The following is a 19,239-nucleotide window of genomic DNA, read 5'->3' on the forward strand; positions in this document are numbered from 1 at the left end:
GCTGCCCTGGTCTAAATAATTCACGAGATCCTTTGTAGCTCAAAAATGCTGCAATTCGGTGTGGTGCAAACCCGCAGCCACATGTGTGGGGAAACCTTCCCAGGGGACCCAGATTTTGAGCTTGGTCACTTCTCCACCAGCCTGAGCTCAGCCTGAACCTGCTCTGCTGGGTTTCTCTGAGGCTTTTCATGCATGATCCTACTTGGCTTCCCAGCAAAACTTCCAGCTGGCTCATCTCTCTGTTACTGCTGAAAGTACAGGCTCAGAGAGGTAACTGGCTTGCCCAAGGTCACACAGCACATACCCAAAATTTGATCCTGGGTAATTTTTCAAAGCTTTGGCTTTTGTGGGTAGAATTCCATGATGTAATCAACACATGGTGGAAAAACAATGATAAATGCAAAAAGCTTGTGGGGACCTGACCCTGATATCACATCTGGACCCACTGTGGCATTTCCAGGGTTCCCTGGGAATGCAACTTGATCCCCTCAATGGATAACTGAGCAGGCTGGGTCAGGCTGACCCGGACCTGCAGCTCCCGGGCCAGCAGTCCTGTGGCAGCTCTCCAGCCCATACACTCTCCCAATGGGCCTCCCGGCTTGGCTGTTGGTAGACGTGGAAGAGACGGAGGGTCCCATCTGTTCCACATTAGGGTGCTGTTAAATATTTCATGCTCTCCACTGCACTGACAAAAGCAGAACTAATCTCTTTGTTTAAGTTTTCCCGACTGACATCACTGGTGATTAAGTGACAGGCTTATTTTCTCATAACTGGAGCAGACTGGTTCAGTGGGAGGCTTGAAAAGAGAACAAGCCCTCTCTGAGAAGCCAAGTGGGAAGCATTCTGGTGTTGGTGGAGGTAGAAAAAAATCCCAGCTCTGGGACTGGAATGGGAAAAGGACGTTTTGCAATCATCTTAGTTAAGGAAACAAGAACCTAGAGAGGAGAGAAGACATTCTAAGTGTCCGTCCATCCACCTATCCACCCATCCATCATCTGTCCATCCATCACCCTTCCATCCGTCCATCCATCCATACACGTATCTACCCACCAGTCCATCTACCCATTTACCCATCCACCTACCTACCATCCATCATCCAACCACCCATGCACCCATCTATTCATCCATCCAACCACCCATCCATCCATCTACCAACCCATCCATCCATCCATGCTTCCAGTTATCCCTTTGCTGCAAGGGAGCCCCAAGCTAAGGGATGTGCATGGCCTATAGAAGGACAAGGGTTGGATTATCTCCTAGCCCTTCAGAAGGAACATGTCCTGCTGAACCCTTGACCATAGCCCCATTTTTGGATTCTTTTTTTTTTTTTTTTTTTTTTGGTACCAGGAATCAAACTCGGGAACTTGTGCTTGTGAGGCAGGCAATATTTTTTTGCATTCTTTTTTTTTTTTTTTTGCATTCTTGATCTCCAAAACTGTAAGATAATGAATCTGTGTTACTTAAGCCACCAAGTATGTAGCTTGCTACAAAGTGTTAGGGACTAAACTACAACCTCGTGAGTTCACTGTTAGCATCATATGGACTAGATAAAAAACATTACGCACCATGCCCTGTACATAGTAAATGCTCAAACAGTAGTAGTGAGCAGAGACCTAAAAGCATTTGAACCTCTACTGCCTTTGTGAGCACCTACATAGACTAGCCAGGGGTGGACAAGGTATGTGTGTGGCCAGTGGATATAGGACCTGTGGACAACCCCAGCGAAGACTTAAGCCACTGGGTTTTGGGATATTTCATCATGTATCATTTTTGTTGTGGTAATTGCAGTAATGACATGTACTGAAGACTTGTGATGCGCTTAGACAGTCATGTCTCCTAAGGATGTGCCTGGGTGACAGTCACCTAGAAGCTGATCGGGATGTCCCCGCATCCTGACTTAGTTTTACTTGATCAGGAGCCCTGAGGAACAGCCTGAGAGCCTGCATCTTAGCCGTCTCTCTTGGTCTTTGGCACCATATGACGGGGGACCACAAGCTGCATCTCGTTTCAGGTTCACAACATCGCCACATCACAGCAATCCTCATAACCATCTTACCGACAGTGAAAGTGAGGCTCGGAGAAGTTAACTTTGCTAGTTAATTTTGCTAGTTCATGCTGCAGCCAGAGCTTGCACCCAAGCGCTGTGATCCTGAGATCAAGTCCTCTGTCAGGCACCATGCTCCGCTTGCAGGTTAAGGTTGCCTCCGCTCCACTCCCCAACCCCATCCCCGACCTGGCTTTCTAGGGGCCCCCAGGGACCAGGGACAGCGCTGTGCTGGGCTCACCTGAAGCTGGGGCCGCTCTGGGCAGGGGCCAGCAGTGGCAGGCATTGATGACGTGTGCTTTCTTTTCTAAAATGGAAATTGCTAAATGAGAGTATAAATACTTAATTGCCACAGCGAGTACTCTTTGCGTAACAGTTTTAAATCCAGATTCAATGCAAAACAAGGGTACAATAAACACAGCACCTGGGTGCACACCTCCTGCCTTCCTGACTGGAGGGAGCCCCCCACCCTGCACCCTGCAGGGAAGGGTGTTCTGTCCTCTGTCCCCAGCCAGGCAGGGGCCAGGTGCCAGTCCACGGCCCTCTCCCACCGCTCCAATGTGTGACACCCCAGCTCCCTGCTGTCCCAGGGTAGAGGTGACAGTTTCGGAAACACTTTTACCTCTTCTCTCTTACTTATGCCCTCACCCAGTCTTGTCCCTCTGCTGAGCTCAAAGCAGGATAGGTGCTGCCATCATGTGTGTGACACCTGCACCCCACCCGCCCCGTGCTGAGCTGGGCTCCCGCCTGTCCCCCTTCTCTCTGAGCAGTTCTCTTCCCTGTCAAATGGCTGGTGGTGACACATCCCCTCCTGGGAAAGCCTCATAGCCTGTGACACCTCATCACCTCCTGGAGAAATCCTTCCGGGGACCCGCGCTCTGTGCAGACACTTTCAAGACAACATCCGCAGGAGATCCACCGAGGTTTCTTCAGCTGGGTGGAAATGGGAACTGGCTTAGTCTTTGAGAGGCCTGCAGCTGCCTGGGACAGGTGGGGACAAGGAGGAGAGTGACAGCCAGATTACTGCAGGGAAGTAACAAAGATAAACAGTGCCAGCCGCACAAGCCGCTCCCAGTACACAGTTACCCCATGTCACGTCCAGAAATGGTCTCATTCCATCCCACAGGTCCCCCGTGGACAGGCGATCTTATCACTCCCATTACACAGACTGGTAAGCTGAGGTCCTGCCATTTCTAAGCCAGATCCCAGCTTCCTGTTGTCTTTGAGAAATGTCACCTGCCTCTGCTTATTCTCCCTGCACATTCCCTTTGGGAATGGTACCCACCCCCAAATCCCAAACCTGTTCAACCTCCAGGTCTGGCTAAGGCTCATCAGGGGACAATTCTACCTCCCTGTCCTAGCCCTAGCAACATTTGGGAATGGCTGTTTTTCAGTTGTCACAGTTGGGGGAGTGTCAGCGCCATCTAGTGGGTGGAGGCCAGGGATGCTGCTGCCTGTCCTCCAATGCACAAGAGTGTGGTGCAGGACAAAGAACTAGCCGGCCCTGAATGCCAATAGCACCAAGGCTGAGCCACCTGCTCTAAGCCAGGGAACCAGCTTCATCCTTGCCTGGGTTGTCTCTGGCCCCTCTCTGAGGCTCCTGTTGCTGGACCCTTCCTTTGACTAAACCCTCCGAGCTCCTCCTGCCTCTCCCTCATGCAGCACCCCACTTTCGGTGTCCCATAGCTCTTGTTGATCCTGAAAACTTTCCTGGGTGGTCACCTGCTCCTTGTCACCATCTCCACAGGTCACCAGCCAGGTGAACACCCTTCCACCCCCACTACCTCCCTCCCCGACCCTGCCAGCCTCGACACACAGGCACGACTGTGCTCAGGTCTTGGGCAACACTGCTGCTCTCCCCCTGTTCTGCCAGGCCACAGAAGGACTCCCGTGAGGACGACACCTTCTCACCCCAGGACACAAGGTCTCACCTGGCCCAGCACCACCCACCACTTCCTGCCCAAGCTGCTTATTTCCTGGGCATCCAGAGGCCCAATTCCCAGGAGCTTCAGTGTGCGGGCGAACCTGGCAGTGGAAAAAAGACTCCATGGCCCGGGACTAAATATAAAAATATTATTCAATTGTTGGGCCTGACAGGCTGAGGGCCTGACGCAGAGAGCAGCCCTGGGCAACGGAGCGCCACACTGGGAAGCTTTCACTGGGCATTAGCATGGATCTGGGCCAGCGGAGACAGGGCTTCCGCACTTCCAGAGGCACAGTTGGATCTGGAAAGCAGAAGGACAGTGGTGCCCCTCAGCCGGTCCCATTTGTTTGGGCTTCTGATGTCTTCTGGAGATGCAGGTTTGGAAGTGGGCTTCCGAGGCATGGGTCCCAGGCACAGCCCTTCTTGTGCAGCCCGTGACGGTGGGTGGGGGCTGTGGACCAGCCAGCTGGAACTGCCTCTTGGTTCCTCCAAGACATTCCTGCCCTTCTTGAGTCTTGCTTCTGCTCTTTGCCTCATCCAGAACAGTCTTCCCTCCCATCTCTGCACCAGGAAATCTGACCTCTGCTTCTAGACCCACTCAACTGAAATGCCACTTCCTCCAGGAAGGACTTTCAGGATTTCTCTCTCTGCCAGTCCTACCCCAGCTTTTGCAGGCAGTAGCGGGCTGTCCACTCAGGACTCCCCTAGCACTTTGCCACCATTTATACAGTTCCCCCTATGCTCAGCAAGGTGGAGCTGGGAAAACCAGGCAAGTCAGGAGAACCTGCTCAAATCCCAACTCTGCTCCTAAGCAGTTTGGTAACTTAGAGCTATTTTTTTTTTCCTTTGCGGTACTGGGGATTGAACCCAGGGTCTTTGTACTTAGCTACATCCCGGCCCTTTTTTTATTTTAACACAAGGCCTCAGTAAGTTGCTCAGACAGGACTCAAACTTGCAGTCCTCCTTTCTCAGCCTCCCAGGGTGCTGGGACTACAGGCCTGGACCACTGCACCTGGCTGACCTTGAGCATTTAGCTTCCATCTGCCTTAATGTTCTCACCTATAAAAAATGGATGCAATGCTTATCTTACAGGGCTGTTGGATTTTAAAGAGACAAAAATGCAAAGCATTGTCTGGCAGTAGGTATCTTTTGCTGCAGGCTGGATTTGAGGTCTGACTTCACTGTTTATGAGTTTTAGATACACTGAAGCCCTAACCCCAGGTCCTGAGGATGCACCCCTATCTGGAGATGAGATTGTTGCAGACAGAATTACTAAGATGAAGTCATGCTGAATACAATACGCCTGGTGTCCTCATAAGAAGAGGATGTGAAGAGATAGGAGAAGATGCCGCATGACAATGTGGGCAGATGCAGAGTCCTGGGTCTGTAGGATAAGTAATGCCAAGGACTGTCAGCTGCTACTAAAGCTCGGAGAGAGCCGCAGAATGGGTTCTCCCTCACAGCCTCTGAAGAAGCTGCACCTGATGATGGCTAGGCTTGGAATTCTAGTCTCCTGGCCCGGACAAGAAGAACTCCTGTTGTTTTAAACCACTCATTGTGATGATTTATTACAGCAGCCTTAGCAAACTAAGACAAGGGGCGTGTACCTCTCCTAGCCTTGACTTCCTCAGCTGTCATCCTGTAAGCAAGGAAGATTTTCTGGCCATTAGAGAAATGCAAATTGAAACAACTCTGACATTCCATCTTATTCCAGAAAGAATGGCTATTATCAAGAATTCAAAGAATAACAAGTACCAGCAAGACATGGGGGGGGGGCTTTCTACACTGTTGGTGGGAATGTAAACTAATGCGATCACTGTGGACACCAGAATGGAGATTCCTCAAAAAACTAAAACTAGAAATTCCATTTGACTCAGCTATTTCCCTTCTAGGGGTCATTCCAAAAGAGTTAAAGACATCATTTCAGTGATATATGCACACCCAAGTTATGTGCAGCACAGTTCATAATAGCTAAATCTTGGAAGTGGTCTATATGCCCATCGACAGAGGAACAGATAAAGAAAATGTAGCATTTATACACAATGGAGTACTGCTCTGCCATAAAGGAAAATAAACTTGAGTCATTTGTAGGAAAATGGATGCACCTTGAGATCATGATGTTAAGTGAAATAAATCAGACACATGAGGTTAAATATTGCATGGTTTATCCTATATGAGAAACCCAAAATATAACTAAATTAAAGAACAAAACAAAATAGAGAGACAGATCTTTTGGAAATGGGAAGGGCACCAAGAGGTGGAGGGAGAGAGGAGGGAGAAGAGGGGAAAGGGAGTAATGAGAATTAAGATGTGCTTGGGGCCGGGGATTCAGCTCAGTGGTTCCGCCGCCTGCCTCACAAGCACAGGGTCCCAAGTTCGATTCCTGGCACCAAAAAAAAAAAAAGGATGTGCTATGTCCACACACCAACTCCCCATGAGGAATGTAATCATTGTGTACTGCAAACATGGACTAATAAAAATAAAAATTTTTTAAAGAAGATAGATGTGAAAGTGATGGATGCCTTGTAGGTGCTGAATTCATATGACTGGAATCTGAAGCTCAGCCACCTTTGGGAAAAGGGATGAGGGGATGGGGAGATATCTGTAACCCAGCCCAGCCCAGAGAGTGACAACATGGACCCCACATGAGAAGGCCAATCAGCAACATTGCTTGTATGCATCTGCAGATGAGAACACTCCGCAGACAGCAAGGAGAAGGACCCAGCCAGAGAAAGTACAGGCAGAATGAGGGATGAGGCCAGAAACAATATCTCCAAATAGCCAGGAGTCCCCCCCACCCCAGACCAGGAAGTGCTGAGGCCATAGCCCCTCCTTCCCCCATCTTCCCAAAATCTGCCTTCCCTCCTTGCCCTCCCCTGGCCTGTCCTCCATGCACACAGGACCAGTGCAGCTGCTAGGGACAAACAGCCTCCTGTCTCCCCGTCCATAGTCGTGACAGTGACACAGGAAACACAGATGACCCAATGTGACCAGTCCCAAGCTGGCCTGTACTTATGGAGGCTGGGGAAAGACCTCTTCCACCCTCAGGAGTCTCGAGCATGGTGGCACACAGCTGGGGGCTCTCTCTCCCTACTTCATGGAGGAGCTCGCCCGGAGGAGCACAAAGTCCTGTGTGTGTGTGTGTGTGTGTGTGTGTGTGTGTGTGTGTGTGTGTGTGAGTGAGAGAGAGAGAGAGAAAGAGAGAGAGAGAGAGAGAGAGAGAGAGAGAGAGAGAGAGAGAGAGAAGAGAGGGGCCGGTGACATGATTTTAATCTTTAAGCCTGCTCTATCTGTGGACTTCCTTGTTCCTTAAGTTAATTGATTCTGTTTCACTTTAAGCATGTAAGATTCTGCCGTTCACAATGAGAACATCCTGTTCCACCCGGGAGGGATGGTAGGGTGTGGGTGGGAATCAAACAGGGAGGCCTTGCTGGGGAGCCAGGCCCTTGGGGCTGCTGAGCCTGGGGGAGGCCCAAGGGCAGCACAGGAAAGAGGTGTCACTGTTTGCAGCAACTCCTTTTGCAGAAAGGGCTGCTGGCTGCACCCTGAAGACCTTAGCTTGCGAGCTACACTTGTCCACCTGTTGGACTGCCACCTCCCCCTCTCTGGCTGGGTCCTGAACATGGAGTAGATGGATCCAATCATGTTCCCAACATGAGTCACATGGCCCACTCAAAATGGGGACTGGAGGTGGGGACATCTGGTCTACCTCAGCCCAGGTCCACCCTTTGCTGTACTCAATGGGCCTGGGAGGATGTGGCCCTCAGTCCGCTCCAGTGGTTATAACGGCAGCTGCTCTCCATCTTCCACCAGCTCACAACTCCTGGGCACTTGGAAGTAGGTGGGTGAGTCTATGAGCTCTGGGCCTCCAGGATTTGCTCTGGAGGAGGCTGCGTGGTGAGGGCCGAGGCCTTGTGGGCTGCAGGTGGCACTTGGGTTTATTTCACTCTCTGAGCCTGGAAGTTGGAAGGACTGAGCAGTGTACAGTGCGGCCTTTTTGTGCTTTGGCAGGGAACCCCCCACACACACACACACCGCTGCCCCTGGTGCTGGTTTGTAGGGGGAGGAAGGGAGACCTGGTAGGACACTATTCCTGCAGGCCACGTTCGGGCCTCGAGCCCTGAAAGGGGTCTGGAGCTCCAGCAAGTGGTGAGCTCCCATCAGAGGGCAGAGGAGGGCCAGGCAGGCCATACCTGTCCTGCAGGTGCAGCGAAAGAGGAGGGCCAGGGGAGGGGATCCACATGGGGAAAGGGGACCCTGATCTGGAAAGCCCAAGCAGGACCCAAGGGCAGGAAGGGAAACTGAGTCCCACTCTTGGATACTTTGAAAGCAGCAAGGTCTTGCTCTGCCTTTTGTTGCTGGCTAAGCTATGTCTTGTGCTGAGTGACTCTTCCCCTCTGAGCCTCCCGCCTCAGGTGCAGTGCTGCTTTTCCCGAATATATTCATTCAGAAATTAGTTAAGAGCATGGAGCCAAACTGCCTGGGATGGATGGGAGCCCCACTCCCAGCCAATGCAAGGCTGAGGATGCCCTGATAACCTGTCTGGGCCACGAAATTCCAAGACGGTCAAGTTCAGAGTTGAAGGGGAATGCCCAAGTTCACTGTGCTCCTCTGCCACTGCAGAGGCCCACTCCTTCTGAGAGGCCTTGGCTCAAGTAGGTCACCCTTGCAGAAAAAAAAATGTTAGCCCTGGAGAGGAGTTAGGCATCCTAGCTGGGTGGGGCCCACACTGGCCTCATCCTACCCAGACTCCAAGCCTGGCATCTCCCCAGAGCACCCCTGGGAGACCCATCTTTGCGCTCCATGGCCTGTCCTTTACCACTGCCTCTCCTCTTCCATGCATCTCTCTTGCCATGCAATGGACAATGGCATTGCCTTTTACCCTTCCCAACCATTCTCTGGTGCAGTATTTCACTTGACCTTCTATTTCCTGCCCACAGCCTGTCAACTCCATGACAGTAAGGACCAACAGATAGGATGTTATGGCTGTGACAGAGACCCAGCGGTGTGCCAGCCTTTTGCTGGGCATCTCCCAGTCTGTGGAGGGGGAGTCAGGGCAGATTTTCTGGAAGAGGTGAGGCCTGAGCTGAACCCATTGCGTGAGTGCCATCTTGACTGTGGATACTTTTAAAGTATTTGCCACTTTTCCATATTCTACTGTGCCTCTTGGGTCATATAATAGATAGAAAGAAATGGGACAAGTCAGAACTGCTGTGACCACATTGCTTCTGATTATTACAGATGGCTAAGTTAAGTAGAAATATCACAGGCAGTCAGACAGGGCTAGGCCCTCGAGAGAGCCAGTGCAAAAGATGAAAACACATTACAGCTGTGGCTGGAGATGCACCTGTCGAAGGCCAGGCCTCAAGATAAGGATGAAATGACCAGGCCTACATACCTTCCCAAGGGATAAGATACGTGGTAACACCTCGTCTAATGCGGTCTAGATAGACCTCATTCACTCTGGTGGGTGACCAAGACCTCTGGACCCTTGCCTTTCTAAAAAAAGTTCTCTGTTCTTTCCATGTGTACTTGCTGCATGACTTTCTCCCCCCAGATCAACGTTACCTAAGCAGCTATACTTGTAATCCCATTGGTTGATCAAAGTTCTGCCCCACGTTGTACCCACCTTGTGATTTTGCTTTATAAAACTTCCCTGGTGAAATGGGATCCCCGGCAACCCATTCGGCCCCCTTCTGTCTCTCTCAGGAGCTATCAGGTCTCTCCTTCTTGATAAATACTTCCTACTCTTAACCTGTCGTTTCTTACATTCACTCTTTTTTAAAAAATTTTATTTTATTGGTACATTTTAGGCATACAATATAATGACATTCATCATTGGAAATTTGCACCTTTACATAGTCTCTCTTGGTTCTTATTTTTTCCCCTTCCCCTGCCCTCCCTTCCACCCCGCCATCCCTCCCTATTTACAAAGACTTTGTTTCCATTTTTTCCTTTTCTCATATTAATTCTATTCCCTTTTCTTCTTTTCCCCTACCCCTCCCACTTCCCCATCCCCTTTGCCCCTTTTCTTCCTATTTCACATTATCTATTATACCTTTTAGTCCTTATTTACACTTTCAGTTTCTCACACTAGAGAAACTATTCTGTATTTACACGTATGTGTCCTATTTATTTCACTTAAGAGTATCACCTCAATGTCCATCCATTTAGCTATAAATGTCTCTAATTTCTCATTTTTTATGGCTGAGTAGTACTCCATTTTATTAAAAAACCACATTTTCTTTATCCAGTTTCCAGTTGATGGGCATTTGGGCTGCTTCCAAGTTTTAGCTATCACAAACTGTGCTGCTATGAATATGGGTGCACATATATCACTGTGGTATGATTCTTTTAATTCTTTGGGGAAGATCCCCAGCAGGGGAATAGCTGGGTCAAATGGGACTTCCAGTCCTAGTTCTTTGAGGTATCTCCATACTGATTTCCACAGTGGTTGCACCAGTCTACACTCCCACCAGCAGTGGAGCAGGGTTCCTCTTTCCCCACAGCCCCACCAGCATTTGTTAATGGTTGATTTCATGATAGCAACCATTTTTTCTGGAGTGAGGTAGAATCTCAGCATTGTTTTCATTTGTATCTCCTGAATCGCCAATGATGTTGAACATTTTTTCATATGTTTATTTGCCATTTCTACTTCTTTGTCTGAGAAATGTCTGTTCATTTCAGATGTCCATTTTTGGATTGGGTCCTTAAATTTAGGAGGTCTGATTTTTAGAATTCATTCTTTGATTTTGGGGAACATCAAGCAGGTTGGGAGTTCTATTATTTCCTTTATATCATTTGGAGGTCCTATATTATAATCAACTCCAGCATTGTAAATGCTGTTCAGCTACTCAGTGGGGAAATCCCAGTGTGGATACAGTGGTATCAGGAACTAGAAGTGTGGACATATATGTGTGTGTGTGTATCCATAAACATAAATGTGTGTGCACTCGCATATTGTCAACATATAAAAGCCTCCTCCGAGATAGACAGGTCTGTTCTGAGACACTGCACAGTTGAAGCTTGGAAGGTTTTCCTAGGCAGGAGCCATGGCTGAGTCCAGCCTTTCCTGGTCTGACTTGGCGCCTCCTCAGCTGGGATTCCCCTGGGGTTGCTAGGAAGACTGCCTGGAGCCCTGCATGTGGAGTCCCAGGGCAGCTCAGCCCCGAGTGACCAGGAAATGTGGGCTTCTCTCCACCAGCCTGCATGTAAGTGCTGGACCTCGCTGGCTGGTAGAGTGCATCTGAGCACCTGGATGGAGCCAAACAAAGGCTCGGTGAATGGAGTCAGCTCCAGGGGACACCAATCACCCAGAGAACACAAGCTAATAAACTAATCCTGTTTTAGAGACTTTTGCTTTCCTAATTGCAGGGAAACCATGATGCTGAACTTCAACAACTCTCTCATCTTCCCCAGAGCTATAAACCCTGCCAACAAGTGATCAGATGATAAATGCTTTTCCTGTGAAGTTTTAGCATTCTCTTGAACAATAAAGCTGACCCTTGGCCCCCTTATCACATTTCATGATAAAGGCAGGCCCCAGTGGCGGGCTTCTTTGGAGATCATAGGAACATCTGCCTAAAAGCAGAAGATAAAGCCCTTTGAGACAAGGGGTTCAAACGGGAGAGTCCCAAGCAGTATAAAAGCCCAATCCATTTCCACCATGATAAGCTTCCTTAGAAACTGAAATCTGATTTTGGCTCTAAAGGAGAAAATTAAAACCAGAAACAGAGACGTGAATACCATTTTATTTTAATATGTGGGAACATTTTAAAAGCAAGAAATGTGAATGTCCTTCAGTGAGGACTCTGCTTTCAACAAGGTGAAACTTCTCATGGAACCATTGTCCCCAAGAACAAATACTGTCACTTCACAGAGTTGGAAATATCTGAATGATGTGCATCAGGTTTTCATTTTATGAGCAGAAGAGGCCTAGAATTTCTATAATGATGTCTTCCCCATCTCCAGCAAAAGCCTGGCCCAAAGCAGATGCTCACCCAGGATTTGTCTAATAAATGTATAAAATTGTGACCACACCAACCATAAGCATCATAACCCTTCAGTAAACAGTTTCTGGTCACAGCCCACATTTACCCCGTCTTAGACCATCAGGGCTGCTGTATCAAGATTCGGTAGGCCAGGGCGCTTATACGCAGCAGAGTCCAGGTCCAGGGCAGCAGCAGACTTGGGCCTGGGGAGAGCTGTCTTCTCACTCTACCCTCACGGGGCACAACAGGCAGGTATTTCTCACAGCCTGCTTTCAGGAGGCAACAGAGGTGGGGCCTAGCAGGATGTGTTAGGCCACTGGGGCCTGCCCTCAAAGGGGACACTGGGTCCCCTGCTCCTCCTTTCCTCTGAGTTTCACCCAGCCCTGAGGTGAAGGGGCTTCATTGACCACCCTCTCCCACCATGGTGGGAACCGTAGGCCCAAAGCAGTGAGGCCAGATGAGCACGGACTGAAAGGTTCAAAGCTGTGAGCCCAAGTAAACCTTTCTCTTTGTTAGTCACAGAAAGCTGCCTGACACAGCCTTCTAACACCACTGCCGGTGAGGATTTTAACATATACACTCGAACTGCAGCTCGGCCCTGCACCAGTGGAAAGCCTGGAACAGTTTACGTGTGGCTATTCCAGACTTCAGAGGAGACACCTTCTGGAGAATAGCACTTAGGCGCCCCTGTTTCCGGTCTGTCCCCAAAGCAGACTGGCCAGTCTACTCACCTGGCTGCACTTGCCCCTATTGTGGGTTAGCTGTGTTCTTCTGGTTTCTGGCTTGAGGAACGTCACACACACAGTAATGAGAGAGCCTTCACATCACTCTTTGTCAGTCACACGTGGACCTCTCACTGCAGGGTAACCACCTGGAACCCCCAGAAGAAGCCGGCATGGGTCTCACTGTGTCTCAGCTGCCCGCTGTGATGAACCAGAAAGAGCCGAGGATGGGGCCACAATGAGAAGAAACTGCTGGCTGGCAGTGCAAGCAGAGCAATAACAGAACCATGGCGTTCAGGGAAAGGGAAAGGCTAGAAAAGAGTCACAGAGGGACAAAGTCAGGGAGCTCAGACAGCTGCCTCCCTTTTTTGTATTACTAAGAATTGAACCCAGGGCCTTTGCACTGAGCTACATTTCCAGAATTTTATTTTATTTATATTATTTTAGAGATAGGGCCTCACTCTACACACACACACACACACGCACACACACACACATATATAGTGAAGTTGCCTAGGCTGAGTTTAAACTTGTGACCCTCTGGCCTTGGCCTCGCAGTGTGCTGGGATTACAGGCATGCACCCCCATGGCCAATGCCACATTTGTAATATTATATGAAAACAACAGGAGTCCTGTGAAGTTGGAGGAGCTATCTGAACCAAGCCTCCCGGGAAAAGTTTGAGAAAACTAAATCAGCATAAAAATGACTGATAGGAAATTATTACATATAATTTTATACTAACTTATTATAAGGTAAAAAGAGAACACGAACCAGAATAATATACTAATAGACAAAGCACACCAGAAAGACATGCTCACAAAATAGACTTAATTCAAATCTACTATAAAAAAACTAAAGTCATTATGGATATGATACAGTACACAAAGGGAAAACATAAACTAGAATTTCAGAAAGAAAGGGGTGGAGAGAAAAGAAGATAGAACTTGAAAATTAGACATGGAAAGGCTGGGGCAGTAGGTTAGTTATAGAATACTTGCCTAGCATGTATGAGGCCCTGGGTTCCCTCTCCAGCCGGAAGGAAGGAAGGAAGGAAGGAAGGAAGGAAGGGGAAAGGATGGGAAGAGAAAAAGGAAGGAAAGAGCAGGGAAGAGTGAGAAAGAGAAAGAGAAAAAAGAAAGAGAGGAAGGAGGAAGGAAGAGAGGGAGAAAGGAAAAATGAATGAGAAAAAGTACTTTAGGAATAAAGAAAAAAACAAGAAGAAATACAATGCAAAGAGCACAAGAAAATTCCTTACAGTATATATGATGAGAGGCAGATTTTTTAAAATAAAAACATCAAAGATTTGGAAGGATGTTAAAAGCATTGAAAATAGGCAGAGAAGATCCAATATATGGATAATGGGAGCTCCTGAAAACTAGAACAAAAACCAGAAAATACTAAAAACTATCATTCAAGAATACTTTTCTGAAAGAAAAAGATTTGAAACTATCTGCTGAAAGAGCAGTTTGTATACCTAAGATTTATTGAGCGAAAATAACCAACACCAAAACAGGCATTGAAAGCCATACACTTAAAGAAAAAGGAACAAAGAACAATGTGGTTTATAAGGCAAAGAAAATTGTATTGCTGTCAGTTTTTTTTTTAAATAGCAACATTTATGCCAGAAAATAGAGCATCTTAGCTAAGATACACAAAAGGACAGAATGCAAGCTAAGTTATTTATATCCAAGTAAACCAGTTTTTCAAAAGAGATAGTATAAAGATAACACAAACTGTCATCAGTAAGAATCAGAAATCAGAATCAGGAATGCAGGAATCAGAAAACACTGTCCCAGGGGCCCTCCTAAGGGGGCCACCTGGCCAAAGGGTCAGAGCGACAACAGAGAGCCTGTGGTTGACACAAACCATGCACTTGCTTAGAGAACTGAGGCCAAAAGAAAGCTAAAAACAAGAGCTTTTCTGACAGTGGAGGTACAGATCGCCATGATAACAATAACAGAGGGAAGAGAGGGAGCAAGCGGAAAAAGCAGTTTCACAGTTCTCAGTTCTCCAACCTGGTGGTGGGAGTATTAACATTATCATGAGACTGCTGTGTGCTTCAGGTGAGCTAAGACAAGTGAATAATTATGGAAGATTTTATTTATTTATTTATTTATTTTTTTGGTACCAGGGATTGAACTTGGGTCCTTGCACTTGCACAGCAAGCGGCGAAACCACTGAGCTAAATCCTCGGCCTGGAAGATTTCAATTCTAACATTCCAATTTCCTTGAAAATTAGGGTTCTCAGTGTGGAAGAAAGTAGATGTAAATACAGTAGAAAAAGGTTAAATGAAAAAACAAAAACCTGTTTGAATTTGAAACAACAGTACGAGGTAATGAAGCATTTTTTTTTTTTTTTGCAAATTACTGATATCCTGACTGTGACCACCGAAAACATCTTGAACCAATTCGTCACCACATGTGAACACTGCCCCAAAGGCTAGAAAATTTCAAGAAGGAAACCTAGGCAGAAAAAAATCGTTGTGAGCATAGGAGAAACAAAATGTCTTAGGATACAAAAAAGTCCTAACCGGTCGGTGAGGCGGCCGCGGCGGAGGCGGCCGTTCGGCAGGCGGGTTCAGGCTTCGGGGGCCAGCCGCCGCCATGATCCTGCTGGAGGTGAACAACCGCATCATCGAGGAGACGCTCACGCTCAAGTTCGAGAACGCAGCTGCTGGAAATAAACCAGAAGCAGTAGAAGTGACATTTGCAGATTTTGATGGGGTCCTCTATCATATTTCAAATCCTAATGGAGACAAAACAAAAGTGATGGTCAGTATTTCTTTGAAATTCTACAAGGAACTTCAGGCACATGGTGCTGATGAGCTATTAAAGAGCTATGGAAGCTATGGAAGCTTCTTGGTAAATCCAGAATCAGGATACAGTGTCTCTTTGCTAGATGACCTTGAGAATCTGCCTGCATCCAAAGATTCCATTGTGCATCAGGCTGGCATGTTGAAGCAAAATTGTTTTGCCTCTGTCTTTGAGAAATACTTCCAATTCCAAGAAGAGGGCAAGGAAGGAGAGAACAGGGCAGTTATCCACTATAGGGACGATGAAACCATGTATGTTGAATCCAAAAAGGACAGTCACAGTAGTCTTCAGCACAGTGTTTAAAGATGATGACGACGTGGTCATTGGAAAGGTGTTCATGCAGGAGTTCAAAGAAGGACGCAGAGCCAGCTACACAGCCCCCAGGTCCTCTTTAGCCACAGGGAACCTCCTCTAGAGCTGAAAGACACAGATGCCGCTGTGGGCAACAACACTGGCTACTCACCTTTGTGCTGTTCCCTCGCCATACCAATGCCAGTTCCCGAGACAACACCATCAACCTGATCCACACGTTCTGGGACTACCTGCACTACCATATCAAGTGCTCCAAGGCCTATATTCACACACGTATGCGGGCAAAAACATCTGACTTCCTCAAGGTGCTGAACCATGCACGCCCAGATGCTGAGAAAAAAGAAATGAAAACAATCACAGGGAAAACATTTTCATCCCGCTAACTCTTGGGAATGGAGGAAGAAGCGCTGGCGACTAAAGGCGGGACAGCTTGCTGCTGGATAATCGAGGCCCTTCATGTAGCACCTCTCCAGGTTCTAAGGGATTCTCCATTTGGGTTCCATTTTGTACACGTTTGGAAAATAATCTGCAAAAACGAGCTGTGCTTGCAAGGACTTCATAGTTCCCAAGAATTTAAAAGAAAAAAAGAATTCCACTTGATCAACTCAATTCCTCTTCTTTTATCTTCCCTCCCTCCCTCCCCTCCCACCCTCTTTTCCAAGCTGTTTCGCTTTGCAATATCTTACTGGTCATGAGTTGCAGGATAATGCAATCTTAACTTGTTTACTCCTAAGTATTTGAGTTCAAAACTCCTGTATCTGAAGAAATACGGTTGGGGTCATTAATAAAGAAACTTTCTATTTAAAAAAAAAAAAAGTCCTAACCATCAAAGAGAGAAGAGTAAGATCAATTGGATTTCATTAAGTTCTAATAACTTTCTACTTTAAAAATTAAAATGCCAGTAGTGTGCACTTCAGTGAGTTTTGTGGAATATAAATTATGTTTCAATAAAGCTGTTAAAATTTTAAAATGAGAACAAAAACACTAAAAAATATAAGCTTATATTTCTATTAAGAAATAGAGCTTTCTTATCCTTTAAAACATTACAAAGTTGAAGAAAAACTTAAGGAATGCAAAATTTGGGGCAGAGACTAGGAAGAGATATTCTGAACCCACATACCTAATAAAAGACTTGCACTCAGAGCATACATAAAACTTCTGCACCCAATGATAAAGAGAAAAACCAAAAAGAGCTGTCAAAATACTTGAACAAACACTTCACAAAAGAATATATATGAAGGGCCAATAGAGATTAGATACCGCCACCTACCCACCAACACATCCAACATTTAAGATCTGAAAATATCAAAGGCAGGAAAGGATAACAATGACTGGGCCCTCACAGACTGCTGGGGGAAGTATGTGGTTGAACAGCCCACTTGGAAAGCAGTCTATGGATTACTTATATATACACAATTGCCACACATCTCCATGATTCCACTTACCCAAGAGAAATGAAAATATACAACCTCAGAAAGACATGCGATGGAACATATGTGTCTGTCAGCTTTCCGTGACTATCACAAATGCCTGAGAAAAATCAACTTCAAAAGAGAAAAGGAAGTTTTTGAGGTTTTAGTCCATGGTTGGTTGGCCCTGTTGCTTTGAGGCCTGTGGTGAGGCAGCTTATCTGGTGGGGGCATATCGTGGAACAAAACTGCTCACCTCACAGTGACCAGGAAGTGGGGAGGGGGGGAAAGATCCCACAATCCCCTTCAAGGGCCTTCCTCCAGGGACCTAAGATTGCCCACTAAGTCCCATCTCTTAAAGTGTCCACCACTGCCCAATAGCACCACTCTGAGCCTTTGAGAGCACACTGAACTAGAATATTCCACCCATGGCCTCCAAAGTCTTATGTCCATGTCACAAGGCAGAAAGCATTCAGTCCATTTCCAGGGATCTCCAAAGTCTTAACATGTCCAGCATTGCTCAAAAGACTAAGCCCAAGTTTCTGCTGAGACTCAAGGCAAATTCTTACCTGGGAGCCTCTAAGAAACAAAAACCAATTTACATATACCCAAGATAAATGGTGGGACTGTCAAAGGTTATGTGCCAGTAAAAAAAATAAAAGAACACCTATGAAAGATGCCAAAGAAGAGAACAATCTACCTATACATATATGGTTGCAATATAGGCAAAACAATTCTGTAGCAATTAAAATCACATTCAAAGTTGCCTGGCTAGGGCCAGGGATGTAGCTCAGTGGTGCCAAGCCTGCCTGGCAAGCATGAGTTCCTGAGTCCAATTCCTGGTACTGAAAAACAACAACAAAAACAAAGTTGCCTGCCTAGGGTAGCTGGGGGTGTTTAACCAGAAAAGAGCTAAGCAAACTTTCTGGGATCATAGAAATGCTCTATATTTTGACAAAGTTCCACCGTGGACTCTCAGGTATATAATTTGTGAAACTGTGCACTCACTGTACACCAAAGATAACAACATAATTAAAATAATAAAGTAACAGGACAGTCATATATGTACGTATGAATGTTGGAGTTTGAGGAAAACCTAATTAGTCACAGCTCTCCTTTTCCCCCTTTATGTTCAAAAACAACTAAGAAGTTGATCCAGAAACCAGGTGGATGGAGATCATTTTTAGCCAACTTCTTTACTGAAACTACCAGGTTGCATAGTCTAGCCAAGTGATCACAGCTGGTCTCCCCAGTTCTTTCCTCTCATCACCCCCCGCCCCCGACACCAACAAAGCAGATGCGGTTAAATCATGCCACACACCTGTCCAACTGCAGGACTGGGCTGAGACAGGCTCTTCACTTGGATTCTCCCAAAGCAGAGCCTGACACAAGGATTCGGGTGCAGGCAGCTGATTGGAGAGGTGATGGGGGCAGAAGGGAGGGGCCGGGAGAGGAGTAAAGGAGTGGCGCCCCCGTTTGCCATGGCTGTGGGTGCTCGGTTCTGTGCACCCCTCCTGGGAGCATCCTTAACCCCTCCCAGAGCTTTGAGGGAGGAGGAGCCTTCATCCAGCAGCTCAGTCCCCTACTCTTGACAAACGGTGCTGAAAGGACAGCATGGCTCTGGACTCTCAGGGGCCAAGAGGTCTGCCTGAGATGTTAGTATTTGTACAGGAAATGGAGCCAGGCTGGCCCTTGTCATCAGACTGTGACCTCCTCAAGGGCAGAGCCCCTGAGTTGCTGGTCACTTTGGTTGGCATAAAGCAGGTCCCCAGTGCCTACTGCACAGAAGGGAGGGAAGAAGCAAAAAGGGAAGAATGGAGGAGCTCACAAGAGATGGAGGGAGGAAAAGGGCTCTGAGGGGGCCAGGTAAGGGGACAACCTCAATGAAGATTCCAGGGGGCACACAGAGCTGGTGAGGGACAGTGTGAGGGGACCCTGAAGAGGGAAGATCGTCCGAGGTGAAGAGCACAGGGTGCGAGCTGGAGAAGTGATTTGTTGAGAGACCCAGTGTTGCCTGTGTGA

General features: G+C 47.3%; 1 pseudogene; it reads left to right on the forward strand.

Annotated features, from left to right (window-relative positions):
- The first annotated feature begins 15,220 nt into the window (after positions 1-15,220).
- LOC101721998 (actin-related protein 2/3 complex subunit 2 pseudogene) lies at positions 15,221-16,276 on the forward strand (annotated as a pseudogene).
- Positions 16,277-19,239: the final 2,963 nt, after the last annotated feature.

The sequence above is a fragment of the Heterocephalus glaber genome, unplaced genomic scaffold (genome assembly GCF_053883595.1).
Source record: "Heterocephalus glaber isolate CG9 unplaced genomic scaffold, H.glaber_assembly_v1.0 deba00001608, whole genome shotgun sequence".
In the NCBI taxonomy this organism is placed as follows: Eukaryota; Metazoa; Chordata; class Mammalia; order Rodentia; family Bathyergidae; genus Heterocephalus; species Heterocephalus glaber.